This window comes from Parasteatoda tepidariorum, chromosome 4 (assembly GCF_982258835.1).
Source record: "Parasteatoda tepidariorum strain Cologne lab strain chromosome 4, Ptep-v5.0, whole genome shotgun sequence".
Lineage (NCBI taxonomy): Eukaryota > Metazoa > Arthropoda > Arachnida > Araneae > Theridiidae > Parasteatoda > Parasteatoda tepidariorum.
This window is the reverse complement of record NC_141758.1, coordinates 52,724,396-52,733,718: the sequence shown is the minus strand read 5'-3', so window position 1 is coordinate 52,733,718 and position 9,323 is coordinate 52,724,396.

Below are 9,323 nucleotides of genomic sequence, written 5' to 3'. Positions count from 1 at the left end.
TATGAGTTCTATATACTTGCAGCTTATGCGCAGTTAATAAAACTTATTAATTATTTTCGTTTTTCTCTTTGTTTTTACAGTGCTATGTTATAGTGATCATATTTAAAGCAGCTTTAGCGCTTGATATTATCTACTATTACCTTACTTCCGTTTTCTTTTTGTTTACGTTTTTGTTTTTATTGTGCTATATATATATATATATATATATATATATATATATATATATATATATATGTAATACAAAAAGCAAAAATTAAAAATACTTTTGTATTAATAAAAGCATTAAAACTCTTGTCATAAAATGTCTTTGGTAAAGAATAGATGTAGAGATATTCGATTTTGGTACTTCAAGGCTGAAAACATACCAATGAATAATAATTAGATTTATATTTCAAAGGAGTTATTTTTAGAATTTTTCCCTCTTTCACTTCCATATTAGGAAGCATTAAATGATTTTCCATAATGAGTAGAGTTGCAAGGTATGTACTACTTGAGCCTTTTTACCTCATTCTCTGTTAGTATTTAAAGCAGGAGCGAGTGTTTTTGCATTTCTTTTGCTGTACGATGTTGACAACCAAAGCATCGCCACTACTGTCTTGATATTAGTCCACCCCCCCCCCCCCAGCTGGGAGAGTGGGTGAGACTTCTGTTTACACCATACTCCAGTAAATAAAGCCTGTTAAAATCTATCGGCTTATGATTTCTAAAAATGTAATTTAAAAACACTACCAAAAATAACGGGGTTGTTGCCCTGTTATTACACACACACACACACACACACACACATATATATATATATATATATATATATATATATATATATATATATATATATATATATATATATATATATATATATATATATATATATATATATATATATATATATATATATATATATATATATATGTATATGACAGGGCAAAGTGGATGGCAGCAAAAACAGGTGGATTGCAGCAATCTTTTATTTAAGACATATTTAAGAGTTGGCAGAGCTCTCAAATCATACTCCGATATTTGAGTGTTTCAGTTTTCATCTTAGGGAAAGTAACACAAGTTTGTCCCAATGATATGTCACGTCTTAGGAAAAAAAGAAAATGTTAATTACAATTGGTCTATTAAATAAGTTAAGGAAATGATATAGTTCTCGCGTTTCCGTTTAAGGGAAAAATCCGATATGTTAATTTATGCATACCGAAGCCACAAACAGAATTAGAGAAAAAGAAGTGAAAATTAATTTGGAGAAAGCGTTTAATGTTGAATAATAACTATACCAAACTGGAGTCTGTGTGTTTCTTCACATAGCACGTCTGGAAATTCTTGCGAATGGGAGCTTGTTTTTGAGATCTAGAAACTTGTAGATTATTATTTCATATTAATACATTTTTGAAGTGATTGATGCAATGTATATTTAAAAACTTATTTAAAAGAATTTATTTATAATTCAACTTATTCAAAATATTTGTCAAATGAGACGAAACAATTATCTTGTGAGATAATAATTTTATGTTCAATGTCCATCATAAAAATAGTATTGTCTGACAATCACGAGATATTTCTTTAAATTAACTAATAGTAGCTAAAGAAAATATAAAAAAAATAATATAAACGTGTGATAAAACTAATTTTTAATTAATCATAGCTGCAAGCAAGTAAATAACTCGTGTTCTAAAAATACTTTAAGTCCTGTGGAAAATTCTTCTGGAAATTCGAACCGTTGGTGGGAAAGAGTTTTAAAATAGATACTCTGGCCTGCCGTGTCTTACACCGAATATACACCAAATTTGGCGCGAATTGATTCAGAATTGTGGATTAGTATGAGGTACATACACGCGTACATTCCCGTATGCATTCTGCTTTATTTTAATAGATCAGGGAATATGAGTCCGACCAATATCCCAACATATATCCGCACCCTTTGAGGATGAAGCTTTCATAGTTTTATGTAGAAGATAGAAAGAAGGTTATTAATCCAAGTTTATCATAGGAATCAACATTAGCAGCAATGAATCCACAGAAGCTCATGATGTATACAGCAAACTTTGAGCCGAGATTGATGAGAGAAAACTTAAATTTAGAAGTCGGATATTTACTACAGTTATTTTCCATAAAATGTCATTTCAAATTTTCCAGATGTATTTCTTGGTCTTTTTTCTTATGTTCTCTGAAAAATGAGGTTAATGCTATTCTTTTTCTTTTCTTCTGTTAGCTAATAAATTTGCAATAGTTTCAGGGAAATCGAATTTTAAATATGCGACTTTTATATAATGTGATTTTTCAGAAACTATTCGACCGATTTCGCTCAAATTTTGCACTTTCCAAAGTAAAGTTAAATTCTTAAAAAATTATGTAAGATATTATAAACTTTACAACTCAAAAATTTTCGACCATTAATAAATAAAATAATAATTTTTTTTTTAAATATTTATTAAACGTTGTTTTTTGCTTGGAATTATCTTCGGATAAAACAGTAAATTGTATGCGAAAACATTTCCAATTCACTTAAAGTGCCTTTGAGATATGTCATATTACACAAAAAAAGAAATTAAGAATAAAGTGTTAAAACTTTGGACCGTATTTTTGGCCAAACAATTTGGACCATATTTCTCAGTTTACGGGTAACCCCTATATTTTCAGGGTCAGAAATCTGAATCCATCTAAAAAAAGGTATGTTTCGTCAGAGAAAGTGTGTTTTCGTGTCTAATTTCGAATCTTAAAATACCATTTGCTGCACTAATTGATTAGCATATTTAAGATCATCCCTCAAATCTTTAAGATTGAGTCCTATAACGTGAAGATCCGATCATTAGATCAAAAGTTATTAAGCGTAGTCTGCTTATTTTTTCGCACTGTACATTCTTTACATGGACTTTACGTTGTGAAATCACCTCAGTAATCTTTGTATTCCATTGTGTTTTTTCTTTTTTTTTCTAATCAGTGCATTTCAGTTCATGTTTTTCTGATTAGTACAATTTTGAAGAGTCGTCTATGGAGAAAATATTTATTTGAAAATTTATTTATTGGCAAGACACTACTATTAAGAGCAAGCAATAGGGCATTATTTTTTGTAAGCATTATTTTTTGTAGCATATATAAATTTTTCAGCATTAGTAGTTTTCAAATAAAAAAAATATTTATTTAAATTTTTTTTTATAGACAAGACATTAAATACGAACAATATGATTCTATTTCTTGTAACATATGTCAGATTAGCAAAAATTGTAGTTTTCAAATAACGAAATAGCTATTTAAAAATTTATTTATAGACCAGACTATTAATGATACTACTTTTATACTAAGACACTACTATTAGCAATATGATGCTACTTCCGGTTATATATCAAATTAACAAAAATTGCAGTTTTCAAGTAAGGAAATATTTATTTAAAAATTTATTTATAGACCAGACACTACTATTAAATGCAAGCAATATGATTCTATCTATATATATATATTACTCTTATACGGCGACAAAAAAAAGCCTCATTACAACTCCCCGAATGGCAACGCTAGAAAATTGACCAATGATTGCCGCTAAAAATGTCACATGCCAAATCTAGCTGAGATCGCTCAACATATAGCGCTTTTAAAAACGGAAATTGAAATAACCAGAGAGAGCATAAGCTAGGCAGAAGTGAGTAGTCTTTGTCGATAGATCTCTAGTTTAGTATTATGTCGAAAGCGCTTTTTTTCACGAATTTATATATTACGCATTTGACAATTTTTTTATTTATATAACGAATTTATTTGTTTTACTAGAATTTATTTGTTTATGCAGGTTTTTCCATTGCAATTCACTTATTTCAATTTTTAATAGACTTAATTATAGCCAAAATTTTAACCTTTTTAAAGAGATATTAGTTTTAGAAATTTTATCTTAAGATTTTATACTATAGCACATTTCTAATAGGTTTAACGAATTACATGTCATTTGTTTGAATTCGAATTTATTTTAATGACTTAGTATTTACTAAAAAGATGTAATTTTTTTTAAAAAAAAGTTGTTATAGGGATTTGAATGATTGGTTTGAATTCTTAGAATTTTGTGCATTTGCAATGTACCTAAGTTAGTGCGAGCAAAGCGAGCTTGGTTTGCGAAGGAAACCATATAAGATTGCGTAGCAATTTTCGGGGATTGGCGAGCGTTAGCGAGCAGAGAGAGCAGCCCACTAGTTTATAGTAATATATATCAAGTTAGCAAAAATTGTAGCTTTCAAATAAAGAAATATTTATTTAAAAATTTATTTATCGACCAGACACTACTATTAAATGCAAGCAATATGATTCTATTTCTTGTAATATATATTAAGTTAGCGAAAATTGTAGTTTTCAAATAAAGAAATATTTAATTGAACAGTTATTTATAGAAAAGACACTACTGTTAAATGTTACAATTGAATTCTATTTTTTGTAACATATATAAAGTTTTCAGAAATTTTATCGTCTTGTTGTAGAGCTTTTAAGATAAACACATTTCCTTAATTTTATATAGCAATGTTATATATTTAATATTTTAATACATTTAACATTATAATATATTTAACATTATGATATATTTAACATAACAATATATTTCCCAGTGAAAGAGCTATGACCAAGATTCAAGATTGTTATTTAAACATACGTCAAATTTTCAGAAGCAGTAGAAGTTTTCAAACAGAGAAATATTTTTCGGAGAATTATTTTTAGGCAAGAAACTACTGTTAAATGCTATTTCTTGTAACATCTATCAAATTTCAGTGATAGTATCGCCTTGCTGTAGAGTTTTTACGATACTCAACAAACTTTCTTAATTTTACATAGGTACATTTAATATTATAATATATTTCACCGTTAAAAAACTACGACCATCGGAAATTCTAAAATTCAAGATTTTTATCTAAACGCTTCTATCATGTCTTATTTTCTCATTCTTATCCAGCTTTTCCTTCAGAAAACAAAATTTAATAAAAGTTATGACACCCATGAATTAAAGCCTTTCTACGACCGAACACCAAATCATTTTAATGACTAGGTCATAAAATACAGTGACTTTACTCAGGCTTTCTTTAAATAGACTCTTTAAAGAATACCAAAAATCTGTGTGAAATGTACGATAATTGATAAGATTATCATTTTCTCACCTCTATCACCTTTTGATCACCCCTTTCACTGATGGTCACGATTCTATGAGAATGAAATTTTCTTCGAAAGCGGAAAACTTTTGACATTATCCGAAGAATTTAGAAGGGTTTTCTCCACCCCTTTTCCCTACCCCCTCTGTAAAAGTCATAAATGTGACATCAACAAAGCGACCAGCCCTGATTTATAGAATTAGGAATTGTAGCCCTCTCCCCCATAAAATATCTGGGTACGAGACTTGGGTGACCCTAGGGGACAGGCCGACGGAGATATTTTACCCAGTCGACATCAGGTGATTTCGAAGTTTTTGAGGGTGTTCTAGGCTGGGGGAGGAGAAATGATCGTGTGATATCCGAAGGGCCCAATATATTTATTTTTTTTCTTCATTTCATTATTTTCAGCTCAAGAATAGATGGTGGACCTATTATTTTCTTTTTATCTGTAATATAGTAAAGATAAGTTTTGATAGAAAATAAGTGAAAAAAATCAAGTGTTAATTATTTGTGTCTTATATTTAAAAATGTATTTCTTAAAAAGAAATTATTTGATCCTGTTTTTGTGTTCATTTTATAAAATATTTTTACTGATTTTCCTTGATAATTTATTTTTTCTATATTATAGTATTACTTGAATTTAATAGAAATTGTATAAATAAAAGGGAGCAAGTGTTAACTATCTTTGTCTTATTAGAAATAAATAACAAGCAATTTCGTCAAAAAAGTAACCAATTTATTTTTGTGATCAAAATAGAAGAATTTTGTTAGCAAACGATTGCTTTTATCGATTTTTTTTCCTTTACTTTTTACTATTTAAAATAGAATAGCTCCGTTATTATAGAAATTGAATGAAAATAATAAAGATCAGTACTCATTATATATGCTTTATCTGGATTTTTTTTATATAAAAGGAATAAAAGCGAACTGTTTTGAGGAAGAAAAAAAAGATCATCAAATAATTTTTGTGTCAACTTTAAGTGTTAGTTGTGTTAGTTATTTTTGTGTTAACTATTTATTTGTTCTTTTCCTTATGTATAATATAGTACAGCTTGGTTTTGCGTAAATTACTTCTCTAACACTTAGGTTTAATTTCCTTTCCGTCATGTTTAAATCCTAACAAAATAGTTGAAAATTAATTCTCAAACTATTTTATAATAATCTATAGAACATGTTAAAAGCTGTTGCGTTGAATTTCTTCCATTTACACTACACCAAGTGTAAATTCAAAAACACAATTTGCAATAAAAGTAAATAAAATGCAAACAAATATCATAAGATAATGCGATAACCCATCTAGTTTCAATTTTAAAAAATAAGCTTCTTTTTTTCTTTACGAAATATTCAAAAAGATCTATAGCATGACAAAAATGCACTTCTATATAGTTTGTTTGGTAACACGTTTCGTAAATTAGTTTAAAGAGAAATACCATTCATTTTCTATTCGAAATTAAAGTAAAACATTCCTGCAGCAGATCACCATGGGAGAGGTAATCGAGTTTAAATCTAAACAATTTCATTACCAACAGCATGTTTGTGTCAATGTAGTCAGAATTAAGAACAAGCCGTTTTAACTTTCCAAACAAGTCTGAACAATTTCATTACCAACAACATGATTGTGTCAGTGGTCAGAATTAAGAACAAGCCGTTTGAACTTCCCAACAGTCGTTTTAACTTCCTAACAAGTCTAAACAATTTCATTACCAACAGCATGCTTGTGTCAATGTAGTCAGACTTAAGAACAAGCCGCTTTAACTTCCCAAACAAGTCTGAACTATTTCATTACCAACAACATGATTGTGTCAATGTGGACAGAATTAAGAGCAAGCCGTTTGAACTTCCCAACTGTCGTTTTAACTTCCTAATAAGTCTAAACAATTTCATTACCAACGGCATGCTTGTGTCAATGTGGTCAGACTTAAGAGCAAGCTGTTTTAACTTCCCAAACAGGTCTGAACTATTTCATTACCAACAACATGATTGTGTCAATGTGGTCAGAATTAAGAGCAAGCCGTTTGAACTTCCCAACAGTCGTTTTACCTTCCTAACAAGTCTAAACAATTTCATTACCAACAGCATGCTTGTGTCAATGTAGTCAGAATTAAGAACAAGCCGTTTTAACTTTCCAAACAGGTCTGAACTATTTCATTACCAACAACATGATTGTGTCAATGTGGTCAGAATTAAGAGCAAGCCGTTTGAACTTCCCAACAGTCGTTTTACCTTCCTAACAAGTCTAAACAATTTCATTACCAACAGCATGCTTGTGTCAATGTAGTCAGAATTTAGAACAAGCCGTTTTAACTTTCCAAACAAGTCTGAACAATTTCATTACCAACAACATGATTGTGTCAGTGGTCAGAATTAAGAGCAAGCCGTTTGAACTTCCCAACTGTCGTTTTAACTTCCTAACAAATCTAAACAATTTCATTACCAACAGCATGCTTGTGTCAATGTGGTCAGACTTAAGAGCAAGCTGTTTTAACCCTCTTGGTGGCGCTTACTTAAAATAGTTTTTCTCTTAGAATGTCGAGCATATTTAACAGAGTTGTCCGTGAAACGGCAAGGGTCAGACAAAAGGAATGCCTCCCCCCTTTTTTTCCGTTCGCAGTTAAGGGAATTATTTACGCTCTATGTGGTCAGCTTTTGGACGGGAGGGTCAGCCAAGGGAATGACAGTTGATGGATGGAACTCGTTTTGTAGATCACTTTTCAACTATCTTTTTTGAATCCTCCTGCAATTCAGTGTTTGTTTCCAGAATGTTTTAATCTTTTTACAATTTATGTTTAAAAGACATGACTGTATGGCCCTCGCCTTTCTCGTTGATGAAGATTGTTAGACAAATTTTATTCCAGTTTAAAATTCGCCATGTTCATGGGCTGTTGCCATGTCTGATGTGTATTTTATGTAATTTATGTTTGCACTGTTCTCTGGATTTTTTTTTTTTTTTTTTTTTTGATTTTAATAAACATTTACCCGTATGCCCTAAATAAGGGCGGGTCGGGGTAAATTCTTCCATTCCAGTTTAAAATTAAAATAAAAAATTAATAATAAAAAAATATAATATGAATCTTGAAATAAAAAAAATAAACATTGAAAACAATATTATGTAGTTTAAGTTTCTTTCGTTTTTATTATTAAATTTATATTGATTTAGTGCTTATCATCACTATGCATATCGTTTATAATTACTTTTAAGATCCTTTAATTTTCTATAATATTTAATTTTGCAGAGTGGCAATCTTTTTCCTTTATTTAATCTAAACCATGATCATTATCTTTATTTTACGTTATGTACTTCTGAATAACATTATGGAATATTTAAATTAGTTTGAAAATAGTAATGCGTATCCTTTAAATTGATATATTTCTTGGGTCAATGCTAATATTAACCTATGAAAATTTTAAAAATTACTCGTAAATTTTTTTAATGCAAGCAAACTGTGTGTTGCATGGTTATTAGCATGGTTTGCTATTATTCATTTTCTTTTTCTGCTCAGAATTTTTTGTTTTTCTGAATTTTTTAGAATTTAACAGATTTAATTCTATTAAAATTTTCAGACATTCAAAATTAAATTTAAAAAAATGTATAAGTAAAGTACAGGAAATATAAGTGAAAATTCTTATTTAAAGCCCAAATAAACGTTGGTGTTGCTAAAAACGAGCACATCCCCTAATCACTCTAAAAAATTATTCATTGTATAACTCAATAAAAAATTTAGTTTTTAACTTTAACATAAGAAGATAACCAAAGAACATTCATTTCTTTACAGTTCTCCGATTTTTTTCTTCAGTTTTTAGATTGATTTTAAGGTGGATACCTAGACAGCAATTACTATTTAAAGTAGGCTTGATTTTAAATAGTTTGTTTCGAACTGATGGAATTTGAAACATTTTGGCAAGATCTTTTTTTGTCTATGATATCTATGAATATTCAATAGTATTCATCACATTATGCATGCCGTAGACATTAGGTATGAACTATAAGATAACGATTAAGAGAATAGCTTGAAACAAGTTTAAAATGAAAAACGTAGTGGTTAATTGCAAAATTTTTATAGAATTTCCTCTTGTGGTTATTTTTGTTTAAAATCTCTACTTTTTCGGTGTAAAGAAGAATAAAGGAAAAATATAAACTTAAATTTACTATTGATTTCAAAATTTTTTCTCAGTATTACTTTTATTGGAATTTTGAATTGTATACATTTT